Raw genomic sequence first — 18331 nt, forward strand, 5'->3', positions numbered from 1 at the left:
TTCATTACAATCTGCAACGATCACAACTCTCTCGGTCTCTCTGTTACTAGTTCCTTTCAGTATTTCTCTTTCAACTCTCGGTCACATCCTACCTGTGGAGCATAGCCACTATTCACATTATACATAATGTGTATCAATTTAAAATTTCAGTCTCATCACTCTATCTGATACTCTTTTCACTTCCAAGACGTTTGTAGCCAGCTCTTCTTTTAAAATGACCCCCACTCCATTACTCTTCCCATCTACTCAATGGTATAATAATTTAAACCCTGCTCCTAAATTTCTAGCCTGACTACCTTCCCACCTGGTCTCTTGGATGCACAACATATCAATTTTTCTCTTAATCATCATGTCAACCAACCCCTGAGCTTTTCTTGTCATAGTCCCAACATTCAAAGTCTCTACATTCAGTTGGAGGCTCTGTGCCTTCCTCTTCTTCTTCTGCCGATTAAGCCACTTTCCTCCTCTTCTTTGTCCTCCACCCACAATAGCTGAATTTCCACCGATGCCCTGCAGGTTAACGGTGCTGGGGCCGGACGTTGTTAACCCGGGCCACAACCAATCCAGTATGGGATTAATTTGATGAACCACAAAACATGATTTTTATGTAGATCGCTTTTCGTAACTCCTTTTTGTTTATCACCGCTGCAGAGGTGGATCAGACGGGGAGGCGGTATGGGCGCGGCGACCCCCAGCTGCCTCTTGTTCCTGTCTCGGTGGAGCCTGATCTGCAGCTCCTTTTTGCTCATGTCTTGGCAGAGCCTGAACACCAGCTGACTCCTGCTTATGCCTTTGTGGAGACTGACCCCCAGCCACCTCTTGCTCATACCTCGGTGGAACCTGACCCCATGCCGCCTCTCTCTTACGCCTCGGCGGCGCCAGACCCGAGAGTTTCCTCTCGCTTATGCCTTGGTGAAGCCTGACCCTGAGCCACCACTTGTTTTTGCCTCAGCGGTACCCAACTGCAACCTGCCTCTCGTCCATGCTTCAGCTGTGCTCAACCACAAGCCAACGCTCGCCCATGCCTCAGCGGTGCACGACCAAGTGTTGCCTCTCGCCCATGTCTCAGCAATGCTTGACCCTGAGCCACCTCTCGCCCATGCCTCGGCGTTGCTCGACCAGTAGCAGCCGGTGGCTCTCGACCATTCCTCGGCGGTGCTCAACCAACAGCAGCCGCTGCCTCTCGACCATGCCTTGGTGGTCCTAGACCAGCAACAGCTGCCGCCTGTAGGTTCTTGGGCAGAAGAAGCCACTGCCACTGCTGCCGCCTATCGACCATGCCTCGATGGTGCTCCATCAGCAGCAGCAGCACTCCAACTTGAGGAATTGCCTCTACATGGGGTTGGAGACATTGAAGTTTTCCTGGCAACAACAAGAGGACGCTGATTCATTCCTTCGTCTACCATTTGAGCTACTCGCTATTTCTCTCGTTACAACAACAATAGCAGCAGCAGCTGTGGCTCCACCTCCACCAATCAACAATGCCTCGGCGGTGGTCGACCACCACCAGCCGCTGCCTCTTGACCATGCCTCACTGGTGTTCGACCAGCAACAGCAGCAATTGCCTCTTGACCATGCCTTGACGCTGCTCGACCACCAAGAGCAGCCGCCACCTTTCGACCATGCCCTGGGGGTGCTCGACCACTAACAGCTGCCGCCTCTTGACCTTGGTGGTGTCCATCAGCAGCGGCAGCAGCAGCGGCTGCCTATTGACGATGCCTTGGTGTTGTTCGACCAGCAGCAGCCCTCCCTATAAATTATACCTCGGTGGTTCTCGACCAGCAGCAGCCACCACCCCTCGACCTTACCTCGACAGTGCATGACCACCAGCACCCGCTGCCTCTCGACCATGCTTTGGCTGTCCTTGACCACCAGCACCGACCGCCTCTTGACCATAGCTCGGTGGTGCTCGACCAGCAGCAGCCATCTCTGGACCAGGCCTCGACTGTGCTCAACCAGCAACAGCAGTCGCCGCCTATCATACATGCCTTGGCATTGCTCGACCAGCAGTAACAGCCCCTGCCTAATGACCATACCTCGTTGATGGTCGACCAGCAGTTGTTACCTATCCACTATGCCTCGACAGTGCTCGACCAGCAGCACTAGCCGCCACTGCCTATCAACTATGCCTCGGTGGTGCTTGACCAGCAGCAGCGGCCACCGCCTGTTGACTACGACTCAGCGTTGCTCCACCAGCAGCAGAAGCAGGCGCTGCCTCTTGATCATGACTCGGCGTTGCTTGACCAGCACCAGCAGCAACTGCCACATCACCATCCCTTGATGGTGCACGACCAGCAAAATCAGCCGCCACCTCTTGACCATGCCTCGGGGGTGTTTGACCAGCAGCAGCCGCCACCTATCCACAATGTCTCAGAGGTGTTCGAACAGCAGTAACCGCCGCCTCTTGACCATGCCATGGCTCCTCGGCCATCTCATGTTCCTGACCAAAGCGGTGGTGATGGCTCGTCGGCCGCCTCACGTTCCCACCCCGGCAACGACGACATCACGGTCCCCTTCATTCTGGTGCCGGCGGCGACAGGTATTCGGCCATTTCACATTCCTGTCTAGATGGCGTCCAGCCCGCTGCCGCTCCCCGCTCCTACTTCGACAGCGACTGGCACGCGGCCGCCTCACACTCCTGCTTCAACGGCGAGTGTGACAGTTTTGCGGCAACCTCACGTTCCTGTCTCGACAGCAACAGGTATACGGCCGCCTCACGTCCCGTCGGCTACCACCCTGCAGCATCCTCAGGCCACTGTCTCGACGGCTGCCACCTCCCTCTCCTGCTTCAATGGCGACCAATCCGTGGTCATTTGAGGACCACGCCACGGCGGCAACCAAACCCCGGCCGCCTCATGAACTAGCCTTGGTGGCGACCGGCACCCAACCGCCTCACGACCTTGCCTTGGTGGGGACCAATCTACGGCCATCTCACAACCACGTCCTGGGAGGTCTTCGTCCGGAGCATTCGCATTCCCGTCTGGTTCCTGCTCCGCCCTTGGGTTCCTCCTCGAGGACGTCCGCCCGAATCACCCCGTAGGGACCCGGGTGCTTGGCGTCCGGGCTGACCTCCTTATCTGCCCGGCCAGACGCCTCGCTTTTGGTGGCCTGGACAGCCACCAGACAGACTGGGGTTGGGGTGCCCTCCATCGGACCCCCTTCCACCCACCCCTGGACATGTTTTTTTGTGTGTGTTTCTACTGTCTAGGTACATCTGGGATCCGCACCTTCAAGGGAGGGTTCTGTCATGAGCCAGGCTTGACCATGGCCAAGAGGGGCGTGGCCACTGCCCTGGCCGGTGACACCTGTCACTGCTTACAGCTGTTGCACATTGGGACTGTAATGAGATAGTGTATTAAGTTGGAGTTTTGGTCACTGGCATTTACCAGTTCGTTGTTTGTTGTGCTCTGAGTCTGTGAGTGTGCTTTGTGTTATTGAGAATAAAACCCACTGATCACCATTTCCTCACTTTGGAGTCATGCATTTGGGTCCTTCCCCGCACCGAAGGCACCTGACGAAATCTTGATTTGCCATTGGGACCCTCCTCGTGGACTTCTGCCTGAGTGGCCCCGTAGAGACCCTGGTGCTTGGTGTCCTAGCCAACCTCCTCCTGAACTGCTCAGCCAAGCTCCTCAATTTGGGTGCCCTGGACGGCCACTGTACAGACTGGGGTGGGGTTTTGTGCCCTCCTCTTGGCCCTCTTCCACCTTCTCCTGGTAGGTGTTTTCTTTTTTGTTTGTTTTCTTGCATCTGAGTTGCACACCTTGGGAAAGGGTTCTGTCAGGGGCGTGGCCACGCCACTTCCCTGTGTGTAGGCAGGCCACTACCCTGTGCCTGGCTGGCACCCAGAGTCAGCGCCTCACATGCGCCTCATTGGCTCTAACTATGTCCAATGCTTTCATTGTTGCTGGGTCCATATTGGCCAGTTTTCTGTCGCGACTGGTAATCATATGATGTAGGAATGGACCCTAAAGCACACATTTAAATATATAAATAATAATTTTTGTATGGATAAACATACATGTACTGTATATCCATACATATATACAGTACGTATGTATATATGTATGTATGTTACATACGTTTCATTTATTTTCTTTCTGTGTTTTTAACCACAATTTTATTGTTCAGTATCCTTGTTTTTTTAAATGGTTGAAATAAAATGAATTATTATTTATGATTATTAATAATAATTTTAATTATAATTAATATTATTTTTCAGAAATTGCTAAAGTGAGCCTTGTATTCCATCTAAGGTTGTTTGCAATGACAAAAAATAATGGAAAAAAATCACATATGGATATGAATCAGCTTTTGGGTTTCAGAAAATCTCAAGTGAGTTTTCATTGTTGACTGTTGCTCCTTCCTATTCACTAGTTTATGGGCTTTCACACAGCAGATGCTCATTGCTCATAATGTCACCATGAAACTGGTCATCAGGAAACACCTATTGTTAAGAACTCGGGGAAATAAAGGATTTTGACTGTGAATTATGTGTGTGTGTGTGTCGGTGTGTGTGTGTGTGGTGACAGTACACAGCAAAAGGGGTGTGTGTGCTAGTGATATGTTTCTCTTCCTGTTTGTAGGTTCTCAGGAGTGCTCATTTTTCCCATGCAGTGAATTTCACACGCATACACTGGCAGGCTTTCCTGTCTGGACACTTTGGAAAACTTTAGATGATGGGAGAAAGAAAATGTATTAAAAAGCTGAAAGGGCTACAAGAAATTCCAGCTCCTGAGGACCAATCATCAGGGAAAAGAGGCGGCACAGTGGATCAGCTGGTAAAGCGTAGGCCTCACAGTTTTGTGGTCTCGGTTTCATTCCCGGACCCGCCTGTGTGGGGTTTGCATGTTCACCCAGTACCTGTGTGGGTTTTCTCCGGGCACTCCGGTTTCCTCCCACATTCCAAAAACATGCAACATTAATTGGACACTCTAATTTGCCCCTCGGTGGGATTGTGAGTGTGACTGTTGTCTGTCTCCATGTGCCCTGCAATTGTCTGGCAACCAGTTTAGAGTGTACCCCACCTCCTGCCCGTTGACAGCTGGGATAGGCTCCGGCACTCCCTGCGACCCTCGTGAGGTTAAGCAGCAAAGAAAATGGATGGATGGATAGATGGATGGAAAAGCTAAGAGGAGCTATAGCATTGCAGGCTGCACATATGATCCCAGAGAACAAACATAACAACAAAATATAGAAATCCAAGATAAAAGAATATAGTGTACACGCAGGAAATAAGTGAGGAAAACGAATACAAAAGTTCACAATTGTTTCCTTAAAATGTAAAACGTTTTTAAAAAAAAGGGAAACATATATAAAAATATACCTGGTTACATTTTATTAAATTCCAAGGGTGTAATGTCAATAACCAATAAATAATATAAACAATAATATAATCATGAACTTCATTAAAATGAGAAATATTGAATGGCTCATGTCCAAGGCTAATGAAAAGAGAAAAGTGCAACAACAGACCTCTGTAGCCCGCCTGTCCTGAGGAGCAAAAGCTGATTCCTCATATTTTTTGCTTATATAGGTTGCACGACGGCGTCGAACATTACCTCATTGAGCACAAGACAGTCCAAAAATCATAAATGTTTTGCATAACCATCTATTCTCATTTCATTTTTCTAAGGGCGATAATCACCCCTTTCTGTTCGTCATCACCGCATATGTCCCCCTGTAGTATGACTGTTTTGGTCATTTCGCTTTTCCTAGGGCTAAAATATTCACTTTCTGTTAGTCATCACTGCTTATGTACTCTCTAATAATATTAGACTGTTTTGCTTTACTTCCAACCATCTATACAACTGGAGAATACTTTCCGAGTAGAAACTGAATTAAGCGTATGGATTACATTCATCTGTCCATTTTTTGAGCCACTCATCCTCACAAGGGTCACGGGAGTCCTGGAGACTATGCCAGGTTTCAACGGGCAGGAGGCTGGTTACACCCTGAACTGCAGGGCACGTCGAGACAAACAGCCTCACTCACAATCACACCTGTGTGCAATTTAGAGTGTCCAATTAATGGCGCATGGTTTTGGGATGTGGGAGGAAACTGGAGTGCCCGGAGAAAATCCACGTAGGCATGGGAAGAATATACAAACTCCACACAGGATCCGGGATCTCAGAACTGTGAGGCCAACGCTTTCCAGCTGAGCCACCGTGCCGTGTATACAAAAATACAATGTAAAAATTTCAGTGGCATTTTTTTATTAAAATCCTAGTGGCACATATTTACAGTACTTCCATAGTGAAGCACCAGACAACTTAGCTCCTAAGATCATGCGGACACACAAACCGCTCGAGAACGATAAGGTGACGGCTCGAGGAGGAGCTAAATACTGTACATGAAGGGTTTTTAGTAATTTTAGTTTCTTAGTGTTAATGGTCTCTGTAACTGCCTTTTACTTTCCTGTACTTTGTTTTTCTTAATTATTTTTGCTCTTTCTTTCAAAATCTTTTTAATAATTGAAGTAAATTGAGTTATCCATCCATCCATTTTCTTAGCCGCTTATCCTCACAAGGGTCGCGGGGGAGTGGTGGTGCCTATCCCAGCTGTCAACGGGCAGGACGCCTCCTACACCATGAATTGGTTGCCAGCCTATCGCGGGGCACATACAGACAAACAGCCGCACTCACAATCATAGCTAGGGAAAATTTAGTGTCCATTTTGATGGCGCATGTTTTTGGGATGTAGGAGGAAACTGGAGTGCCCAGAGGAAACCCACACAGACACAGGGAAAACATGCAAACTCCACACAGGCCAGTCCAGGACCGAACTCGGGACCTCAGAACTGTGAGGCCAACGCTTTCCAGCTGATACCCTATGTTCATTATTTTTCTGGTTGTTTTGTGTTTGCTAGTTTTGTTTTTGTTCTTTACCCACAACAAGATATATCTGAAGTCATTTTGATGTAAACCAGCTACCTGCAAATTTACATTGGTATGTTTATATATCAAACTTTCGATTATCTGCAGCCCGTTGGGCAGCACATTATTGTGCTCATGTCGGCTGGTTTAAGCCCGGATAAATGCAGAGGGTTGCGTCAGGAAGGGCATCCGGCGTAAAACTGTGCCAAACATAAATGAGAGTTCATCGTACATATTCTACAACAGTTAGGTCATGGCATGGGCTTCCTACACCCGCACCCGGAAATGTTAATCTACAAGGCGTAGGTAGAAATTCAGGTAATATAGGTCGAAAACAAATAAGAGGAGGAAAGCAGCTGAGTCGGAAGAAGAAGAAGAGGAATGCACAAACCCTACAGCTTTATGTAGGGACTTTGAATGTTGGGACTATGGCAGGAAAAGTTCAGGAGTTAGTTGGCATGATGATTAGGAGAAAGGTTGAAATATTGTGCATCCAAGAGAGCAAGTGGAAAGGGAGTAAAGCTAGAAGTTTAGGTGCAGGGTTTAAATTATTTATCCATATATCATGGAGTAAATGGGAAGAGAAATTGAGTAGGGGTTATTTTAAAAGAAGAGCTGGCTAAGAATGTCTTGGAGGTGGAAAGAGTATCAGATCGAGTGATGAGGCTGAAATTTGAAATTGAGGGTATTGTGTATAATGTGATTAGCGGCTATGCCCCACAGGTAGGATGTGACCTTGAGTTGAAAGAGAAATTCTGGAAGGAACGAGACGAAGTAGACCTGAGCATTCTAGAGAGAGAGAGAGTTGTGATTGGCGCAGATTTCAATGGACATTTTGGCAAAGGAAACACGGGCGATGAAGTGATGGGTAAGTACGGCATTCAGCAAAGGAACTTTGAGGGACAGATGGTGGTGGACTTCGCAAAAAGGATGGAATTGGCAGTAGTGAACACTTATTTCCAGAAGAGAGTGAAACATAGAGTGACCTACAAGAGTGGAGGTAGAAGCACGCAGGTGGATTATATTTTGTGCACAGTGTAATCTGAAGGAGGTTACTGACTGGAAGGTTGTGGTGGGGGAGAGTGTAGCTCAACAGCATAGGATGGTGGTGTGTAGGAAGACTCTGGGAGTGACTAGGAAGACTAAGAAGACAGAGGTAGAGCAGAGAATCAGGTGGTGGAAGTTGAGAAAGGAAGACTGTTGTGTGGCCTTCCGGAAAGAGTTGAGACAGGCTCTAGATGGAGAGGAAGAGCTCCCAGAAGACAGGAATACTGCCAAGGTATTCAGAGAGGCAGGCAGGAGAGTGCTTGGGGTGTCTTCTGGTAGAAAAGGGGAGAAGGAGACTTGGTGGTGGAACCCCAAAATACAAGAAGTTATCCAAGGTAAGAGATTAGCGAAGAAGTGAGACATGGAGAGGACTGAGGAGAGGGGAAAGGAATACATTGAGATGCGATGTAGGACAAAGGTAGAGGTGGCGAAGGCTAAACAAGAGGCATATGACAACATGTACTCCGGGTTGGAAATGAAAGGAGAAAAGGAGCTCTACAAGTTGGCCAGACAGAGGGATAGAGATGGGATGGATGTGCAGCAAGTAAAGGTGATTAAGGATAGCGATGGAAATATGTTGACTGGTGCCAGTAGTGTACTAAGTAGATGGAAAGAGTACTTTGAGAAATTAATGAATGAAGAAAATGGGAGAGAAGGTAGATTGGAGGAGGCAAGCATGAATGACCGGGAAGTGGCTTTGAGAAAGTAAGGGAGAAGTTAGAAAGAACAGAATGAAAAATGGAAAGACAGTGGCTCCTGATGACATACCAGTGGAGGTATGGAAGCAATTTGGTGAGGTGGCTGCAGAGTTTTTGACGAACTTATTCAATAGAATACAAGCGGGAGAGAAGATGTCAGAAGAATGGAGGAGAGGTGTGCTAGTCCCCATTTTTAAGAACAAAGGCGATGTTCAGAACTGTGGAAACTACAGCGGAATAAAGATGATGAGCCACGCAATGAAGTTATGGGAAAGAGTAGTGGAGGCTAGACTCAGGACAGAAGTATCTGCGAGCAACAGTATCCTTTCATGCCTCGTAAGAGTACCACAGATGCACTATTCACCTTGAGGATGCTTGTGGAAAAGGACAGAGAAGGTCGGAAGGGGCTACATTGTATCTTTGTAGACTTTGAGAAAGCCTATGACAGAGTACCAAGAGAGGAACTGTGGTACTGCATGCGCAAGTCTGGTGTGGCCGAAAAATATGTTAGAATAGTACAGGACATTTATGAGGGCAACAGAACAGTGGTGAGGTGTGCCGTTTATGTGGCAGAAGAATTTAAGGTGGGGGTGGGACTGCATCAGGGTTCCGCGCTGAGCCCCTTCCTGGTTGCGGTAAATGGATAGGCTGGCAGATGAGGTTAGACTGGATTCCTCCTATTGTGATCTGCACTGAAAGCAGGGAACAGGCGCAAGGACAATGAGAAAGATGGAGGCAAGCACTGGAAAGGAGAGGAATGAAGATTAGCCGAAGTAAAACAGAATATTTGTACATGAATGAGCGGGGCGAAGGAGGGGGAGTGAAGCTCCAGGGAGAAGAGATAGCGAGGGTAGATGACTTCAAATACTTGTGGTCAACAATACAGAGCAATGGTGAGTGTGGTATGGAAGTGAAGAAACAGGTCCAAGCGGGGTGGAACAGTTGGCGGAAGGTGTCTGGTGTGTTAAGATGCTGAGGTTCTCGCTTGGAGTGAACAGGTTGATTCCCCTTGGACCATGATGTTCACAGATGATATTGTAATCTGCAGTGAAAGCAGGGAGCAGGTGGAGGGACAATTAGAAAGATGGAGGCACGCACTGGAAAGGAGAGGAATGAAGATTAGCCGAAGTAAAACAGAATATATGCGCGTGAATGAGAGGGGGAGGAGGAAGAAGAGTGAAGCTCCAGGGAGAATAGGTAGTGAAGGTGGACGACTTCAATTACTTGGGGTCAACAATACAGAGCAATGGAGAGTGTGGTAAGGAAATGAAGAAACGGGTCCAACTGGGGTGGAACAGTTGGCGGAAGGTGTCTGGTGTTTGATGTGACAGAAGAGTATCCGCCAGGATGAAGGGCAAAATTTATAAAATAGTGGTGAAGCTGGCCATAATGTAGGGATTAGAGATGGAAACAAGTCCGACTTATTGCCGGAAATGCGGACCAAACTCCGACAGCGGTCGTTCAGGGACCGAGCAGCCCGTATCAGGGGATTTGGTACCCCATGCTCCCGAAGAACCTCCCACAGGACTCCTCGAGGGACACGGTCAAGTGCCTTCTCTAGGTCCACAAAACACATGTAGACTGGTTGGGCGAACTCCCATGCATCCACGAGGATCCTGCCGAGGGTATAGAGCTGGTCCACTATTCCACAGCCAGGACAAAAACCACATTGCTCCTCCTGAATCTGAGAATCGGCCTCCGACAGACCCTTCTCTCCAGTACCCCTGGGTAGACCTTACTAGGGAAGCTGAGGAGTTTGATCCCTCTATATTTGGAACACTCCCTCAGTCACCCTTCTAGAAAAGGGGGACCACTACCCCAGTCTGCCAATCCAGAGGCACTGTCCCCGATGTCCACATGATGTTGCAGAGGTATGTCAACCAGTCAGCCCGACAACATCCAGATCCTTTAGGAACTCCGGGTGAATCTCATCCACCCCCAGGCCCCTGCCGCCAAGGAGCTTTTTAACCACCACGGTGACCTCGACCCCAGAGATAGAAGAGCCCACCTCAGAGAGCCCAGTCTCAGCTTCCTCATGGGAAGGCGTGTTGGTGGAATTGAGGAGGTCTTTGAAGTATTCTCCCCACCGACTCACAACATCCTGAGTTGAAGTCAGCAGCGCTCTGTCCCCATTATACACAGTGTTGGCGGTGCACTGCTTCCCCCTCCTGAGACGCCAGACGGTGGACCAGAATTTCCTCAAATTCGTCCTGAAGTTGTTCCCCATGGCCTCACCGAACTCCCACTTCTGGGCTTTTGCCTCAGTGACCACTGAAGCTGCATTCTGCTTGGGCAGTCGATACCTATCAGCTGCCTCGGGAGTCCCACAGGCTAGAAATGCCCGATAGGACTCATCAGGTGGTGATGAGTTGACAGCTCTGCCCATCTCTTCACCCGAGTGTCCAAGACATGTGGTCGCAATTCCGGTGACATGACCACAAAGTCGATCATCAAACTGCGACCTCGGCTGCCCTGGTGCCAAGTTGACGTGTGAACACCCTTATGCCTGAACATTGTGTTTGTTATGGACAATCCGTGATGAGCACAGAAGTCCAGTAACAGAACACCACTTCTGATCGGGGGGCGTTTTTCCCAATCACGCTCTTCGAGGTCTCACTGTCATTGCCCATGTGGGCATTGAAGTCCCCCAGTAGAATAATGGAATTGCCAGAGGGGGCGCTCTCCAGCACTCCCTCTAAGGACTCCAAAAAAAGGCGGGTACTTTGTAGTACTGTTTGGTGCATAAGCACAAACAACAATAAGGACCCATCCCCCTACCTGCAGGCGGAGGGAGGCTACCCTCTCATACACCGAGGTAAACCCCAATGTACAGGCCCTGAGTCGAGGGGCAATAAGTATACCCACACCTGCTCAGCGTCTCTCCGTGTTGGCAACTCCAGAGTGGAACAGAGTCCAACCCCTCTCAAGAGGAGTGGTTCCAGAGCCCAAGAGGTTTGTAGAGGCGAGTCCGACTATATCTAGTCGGAACTTCTCGACGTCACGCACCAACTCGGACTTCCCTGCCAAAGAGGTGACATTCCATGTCCCTAGAGCTAGTTTCTGGGGCTAGGGATCGGATTGCCAAGGTCCCCGCCTTTGGCAACCGCCCAGCTCACTTTGCACCCGACCCCTGCGGCCCCTCTCACAGGTGGTGACCCCATAGGAAGGGGGTCCCATGTTACCCTTTTGGGCTGTGCCCAGCCGAGCCCCATGGGTGCAGGCCCGGCCACCAGACGCTCGCTTTCGAGCCCCACCTCCAGGCCTGGCTCCAGAGGGAGGCCCTCGTGACCCGCGTCCGGGCAAGGGAAACCAAGATCTAATTTTTGTAGTCATCATAGGGGAGTTTGGAGTTGTACTTTGTCTGGTCCCTCACCTAAACACAATCACAATCATGCCTAGGGGCAATTTAGAGTCTCCTATTCATGCATCTTTTGGGGATTTGGGTGAAAACTGAAGTGCCCAGAGAAAACCCATGCACCTAACACCTAGCACCTCAGAACTGTGAGGCCAATGCTCTCCAGCTGCGCCACTATGCCGCCCAAATGTATTTGTACAGCACATTTCATCCACAGGGTAATTCAATGTGCTTCACATGATTAAAAGCTTTTGGATACAAAGAAATAAAACATTTAAAACAAGGGGGGGGATAAAAATGACAAAAAAATAAATACAAAATGGAAAACAAAAGTACAATTAAACTAGCGTACAGTGCAAGAAATATTAAAAAGTGGAAATACTCTAAAAAGCATGAGGAATAAAAGTTTTCAACCTGGATTTAAAACATTCCCACTTGGGGCTGATGTCACCGCAGCTCGCAACGTACTTCTGTGCAGCATAATAGCTAACTGCTGTTTCACCATGTATGCTTTCGACTTTGTACTCCTGTGTGTTGACCTGAATCTGTCTTGTTCAGAGCCCTACTGGGTTTATATTTTGTGAGCATTTCTCTTATTTATTCAGGGCCTAAACCATTTAGTGATCTACAAACAAGTACCAGAACTTTAAAATCTATTCTAAAGGTGACTGTAAGCCAGTGTGAAGACTTTAGAATTGCAGTCCTATGCTCCGACCTGGGGGCACGGTGGAGTTACTAGTTAGAGCATTATTAACTCTGGATATTCTGGTTTCCTCCCACATCTCAAAAAACAGATTAATTGGAGACTTTAAATTGCCCTTTGGTGTGATTGTGAGTGCAAATGCTTGTTTTTTTTTTCTATGTGCCCTGCGATTAGCGGGGAACTGGTTCAGGGTTGTACCCCGCTTCATGCCCAATGACAGCTGGGATAGGCACCAGCAGTCCCACGACCCTTGTGATGATAAGTGGCTTCAGAGATGAATGAATGGATGCTGTGACCTCTTTGTTCTGGTCAGAACCTTAGCTGCAGCTTTCTGAATCAGCTGCAACTGTTTAATGCACTATTTAGGGAGTCCAGTCAAAAACCAAGTCAAGTCTGATAGAGAGAAAAGCATGGATGAGCTTTTCCTGGTCTGCTTTACACATCCAAGCCTTCACTCTAGATATGTGTTTCTGATGGTAAAATGCTGTTTTTGTAATTAATTTGATAAGACTGTTGAAAGACAGGCTGAAATAGAACAGACAGAACACCAAAGTTTCAGACTTTAAGTCTTAATTTTTAAAGAGAGTTGAGTCCAGGTATTTATGAACAGAAATAATATTTTTTTATGCCCCCCAAAATTATCTCAGCTTTTTTTGTGGTTCCGCTGAAGAAAATTTTGGTTCATATAGCTATTTATCTGCTTTCGACAGTGGCACAACACCTTAATTTAACTATAGTCATCTGGAGACAATCATAAATATAACAGTGTCATCTGCATCGCTAGGATATGCAAAATTGAAGTTCTGAAAAATTTTACCCTAATTTAGGAAATACAGGCTGAACAGGAGGGGTCCAAGAAGTGACTCTTGAGGGACCCCAAAGGTCATTGCTATCTTTTGAGCACTTCCAATAGTTATAAAGTAGCTCCTTTTCTCCAGGTAGAACCTAAGTCTACGCTTGGTAACATGACAACGTCCCCTGCTCTTTTTCTTTTAGAAGAGGCTCAGCAGCTACTTTATGAGCTTTCAGAAACTTGGCAGTCTGAAGTGAGCAATTCATTATTTGCTGCAAATCAGCTAGCATTGACATCACAGTAGTTTCGAAAGTCAGATGGCATTGAGTCAAGAAAGCTCAGCGGTGGTTTCAACTGCTAAACCAAGTGTGCCCAATGCGTCAATCGCAATTGACTGGTCGTTTTTTTCTGACCTTTAGCTTACCGCGCATGTGCAAAGAACGACAGAACAGGAAAACAGACTAGTCAGCAAGTTCCCCCCCATTTTAAGCCCTCCCTTAAGAAATCTTATCGAACATGAGTATGGATACTGGAGTAACTAAGACAAAAAAAGTGTCACTTTCATTCGGAATATGAAGTGTACTTTTTTTCACTATGTCATTTTCGAAGCGCCTTTGCCTCATCTGCCAGTGTAGTGAAATGTGGAATGGCATTTTCAAACTGTTTATAGAAACTACGACACAGACATTCTGGAGAAAAGCAAGCTGAGAATGACAAAAGTGAACGAACTAAAATCACAATTGGCCGCACAGTGTCACTTTTCACACAATATAGTTCTACAGCGAAAGCTGTCACCGAAGCATTGTTCCGGGTTTGTCACATCATCGTTAATAACAAGAAGTCCTTCCAAGACAGAGAGATGGTAAAAGGGGCATAGCTGACTCGTTGTTCCGATCTTTTTAAAATAAGGAGGAAATATTATCTTCAATAAAATCTCTGCAGCTGTAAAGGAGTACAGTTACACGGTGCTGTGAAGCCATGGCCATGGTGTGGAAGGACACTTGAAATTGTGAGTGTTTCTCACTGCAGTTGGATGAATCCACTCACGGGAGTGACACAGCCCAAGTGTGCATTTTCATGCGTATGGTGGTGATGATTATCAATGTGAAACTGATGTGTTCTTGGTAGTCTCAAGACGGTCTTGGTTTTAACAGGGACAACAGCATTCATGACATTTGAGATATTCCAGGTGAAATTGTCCAAAAGTTCATCAACTTTCTCAGCATTCAGTTTTTGGCATAGCTACAGTCTCCAAAAAATTTGTGGCAGGTATCAGGTCCAAGATGTGACCTTCAGTGAGTTGGACACTTAATATGTTGAGAGAGGTCAAATGTTTTGAGTATGTCAGAGTTCTTTGGATAATTTTCCATGTTATTGTCAGCATGGATCTGGAGACAATCAAGACTTTATAGATTCCCCCGCCTCTAGTCCAGAGTAAACTGAGATTGGCTCCAGCACTCCAGCAAACGCTATTGAAGATAAGCGGGAGACAAAGTTAATTTGACTAGGATGATAAAACACACAGGCATGGGGAGAACATCCACACTCTACACAGGCGAGGCTAGGTTCTGAAACCCGGTCCCAATGACGTAGAATAAAAACTAGGGCGTGCACAGGGCCCTTTCACGTGGTAATTTGGCTTCAACTTCTGATCAGGGCAAAACATTGCTTTGGGTACTATTTCACTTGAAAACTGACATCCTTTGACATCATTACAATCGTACATTATGAAACATAATAACATCAAATTTTGTTGAAATTCATTAGGTTTAGCTTTTTTTGTGTCAATTATATGGTTAATTATTGTTGCGCTGTTGGCTGTCAAAACCGTACAGGCGGTCGTAAAGAAGTAACTTTACACTGGTAATTGTGTTTCAGGTTAGCCTACATTAGGCTGTAGGCTTGAACTTGAAGCTTAAAGGGCTACTGTCATGAAATGGATGATTTTTAGAATGTTATTAATAAAAAAAAACGGCAGCCAATATGGGCCCATGTGTTTTTTTTACCACACAACATGATTTTGACGTATACATCTATTTGTAACTCCCGCCATGAAAATCCTCTCAAGGGATTTTTTGAGAAGAAGCAGGACATGTCGTAAAGGACAGTGGCACCCCCAAGTGGATTCGTTTGTTTCCATGCGTTTTACCTCCGGGAAAGTAGCTTGTTGTTCCTTCGTGTTAGCCAAAATGCCGGTCATTGCATTGCTGGACATTGCTTGAACACTCGGGAGAATGGATTTACCCTTTATAAGTTTGCAAGCGACCCGGTTCGTTGTGAAAAATGGATTGCACGGGTGCAGAGGACGAGAGCTTCATGGGTTCCAAATAACAGGTAGGTGTGTATACAGCTACTAAAAAAATAATAGTTTTGGGACGGACCACGTAATCAGTCTCTCATAACATAACAAAAGATCTGCGTACGAAATATGTCAATGTGCACGTCGGACGGTGTTGGGCTGCTGCGTTGCTTCGCCAGCAAAGGCTGCGCTTCGAGCTCGCGGACAGCGACGGCTCTGAAGAACGCAGCACCAATGCCTCACTCAGCCGCGTGCACGCAGTAAAGCGCCCCGGCTCGACTGCTTTGTTCATCGCGTACTGCGGCGGCTGTGAACAACCCCCTAAAGCAGCACGGCTCGGCCCCATTATATGCCAGCACGGCGCCGTAAATCAGCCACACCGGCTGAGGCGCCGTGTTCGCTGGTCACGGCTTCTGCGAAGGCTGCGCGTCGGGCTTTGTGGACGGGGGTGGCTCTGGAGAACCCAGCCGAGAATGCCTCATTCAGCCGTGTGCGTGCAGTAAAGCCCCCCGGCTCGACTGTGTTGTTCATCGCGTACTATGGCGTCTATGAACAACCCCCTAAAGCAGCACCGCTCGGCTCTGTCATGAGCCACACTGGCCGGCTGCGATGAGCCGCGATGGCTCATCTCTGCCGCGGAAGTGGATTGGACGGGGATGCGGTTTGGCCGTGATTGCATATCATCTGAATATGGCTCGAAACAATAGTGTAATATTGCCCCGGTAACTTCACTTGGTTGTGTGGTGTTCTCCTTTTCGAAAAGAGCTTCCGTGTCAGAAGGGGCGCGTTTGTCTCCCATAGTTATTGTGCACCGCGTCCTTTCATTGGCGAATGTCCGGGTTGTCACGAACGAGACTAGAGGGCGGACCCAAATGCACGACTCCAGAGGCAAGCAGGTAGTGTACAGAAAGCCTTTATTCGGTCCGTGGTCAATGATCAGTGAGTCAGTCAGGAAAAGCACCAGTATCAGAAGAGGCAGGTTTATTAGGATGGTCAGGTATACGGGAGTGCAGGAACAAGGCATGATAATTAACGATCTGGCGGAGGACTAGTTGTCCCCCGTGTCCTATAAGTACCGGGTGTAATCAGCCGAAACAGGGTGCAGGTGTGTGCCAACTAATTAGCTGGCCACGCCCAGCCTGGGGAGGATGACAGGAGCATAACACGGGTGACCTCTCGGACGGGATGCAGCCAATATGGCGACCACTTGGATGTCGTAGAATGACACTTTTGCAACTTTGCGCATGGATGACGCGCTCTCCGCTCACATTTATTTTTTGGTACAGACATTGAAGTGAATAATATTATATGTATTTTTCATTACAATATCTATTTTATAATGTTTATAGCGATGACACTTGGGTTTTAAGTAACATTACTTATTCTGAAATTTACGAATGACTACTTCTTCAGAACTTTTTATATTACTCCAGAATACCATCATATAAGCATTGTAGGCAATTATGGATGTATGCCATCAATCGCATTGATGCAGTGACGAAAAAGCAATGAGTGCCGTCAAGACAAGATATGATGTTGTTTGTTGTGAACACTTCAGAGAAGACTTGAACAAATGTTATTTCCAGCGAATGTTCCAGGAAAGCAGTGTGGCCGATAGCCGGTGTCCCACGTAGGTGGGTAGACGGGGATGTGGGCGGCCGCGTGGGAAGAGGAGAAAGGAGCAAACAGCCACCGGTGTCTGCGGACCCCTGACGGACTTACTTCACCCAGCATGGGTCCTATTGAGTATGCTACATACACAAGACTTGTAAAAGGGTTAGGAAATCGAAAAATTATGGGCCAGTCATTTTAAATATTTGATCGGGTTCCTTTACCTCCTCGTCTGTCTGTCGGGGAGTCTGTTGTGAGTTAGAAGTGATCCGCATATCGTCTAATATGACTCGAAACGATAGGGTAATATGGCCCCTGTCACTGCACTTGCTTCTGAGGTGTTCTCTTCTTCAGAAAGAGCTTCAGTCTCAGAAGGGCCATCAGAAAAATCAGAAAAGCTTTCTTTTTCCATCTGCCATAGCAGGTGGCACAGCGTGTTTTCTATTGTGATTGTCCTAGTGTGACATCTGTAAATGACGTCTCGGGCAATATGGCCGCCACTGGGATGTCGAGAGAGACTTCCACAACTATGCACAATAACGACACACTCTCCGCTCACTTTTTTTTTAATTATTGACATCGAAGTGACTAATATTATATGTAGTTTTCACAACAATACCTAATTTAAAATATATATTTTTGTGTCAGTTGCTCTTTAAGGATTCATTCATTTATTTGCACAATATTGTATATCAATGTGAGTTTAGACAAAGCATGCATTTACACTGAATTTTTAATAATGTCTAAGTATTATTAATACAGTAACTCAGTTCTTGATTGTTTCACTGCAATATATGCAGGGTTTTTCGTGTATTTGTGGAATTCCTCCACCAGGGGCCATAACTTGAGGGTTTTCTAAGATTTTTTTTTTTTTTACGTTGGACACAGGTATATTGTGGTTGATTCATATAAGTTGTTGTTGTAAATGTGTCGTAACGTTTTGTATATTT

The sequence above is a fragment of the Syngnathoides biaculeatus genome, chromosome 14, assembly GCF_019802595.1.
Source record: "Syngnathoides biaculeatus isolate LvHL_M chromosome 14, ASM1980259v1, whole genome shotgun sequence".
Classification (NCBI taxonomy): Eukaryota; Metazoa; Chordata; class Actinopteri; order Syngnathiformes; family Syngnathidae; genus Syngnathoides; species Syngnathoides biaculeatus.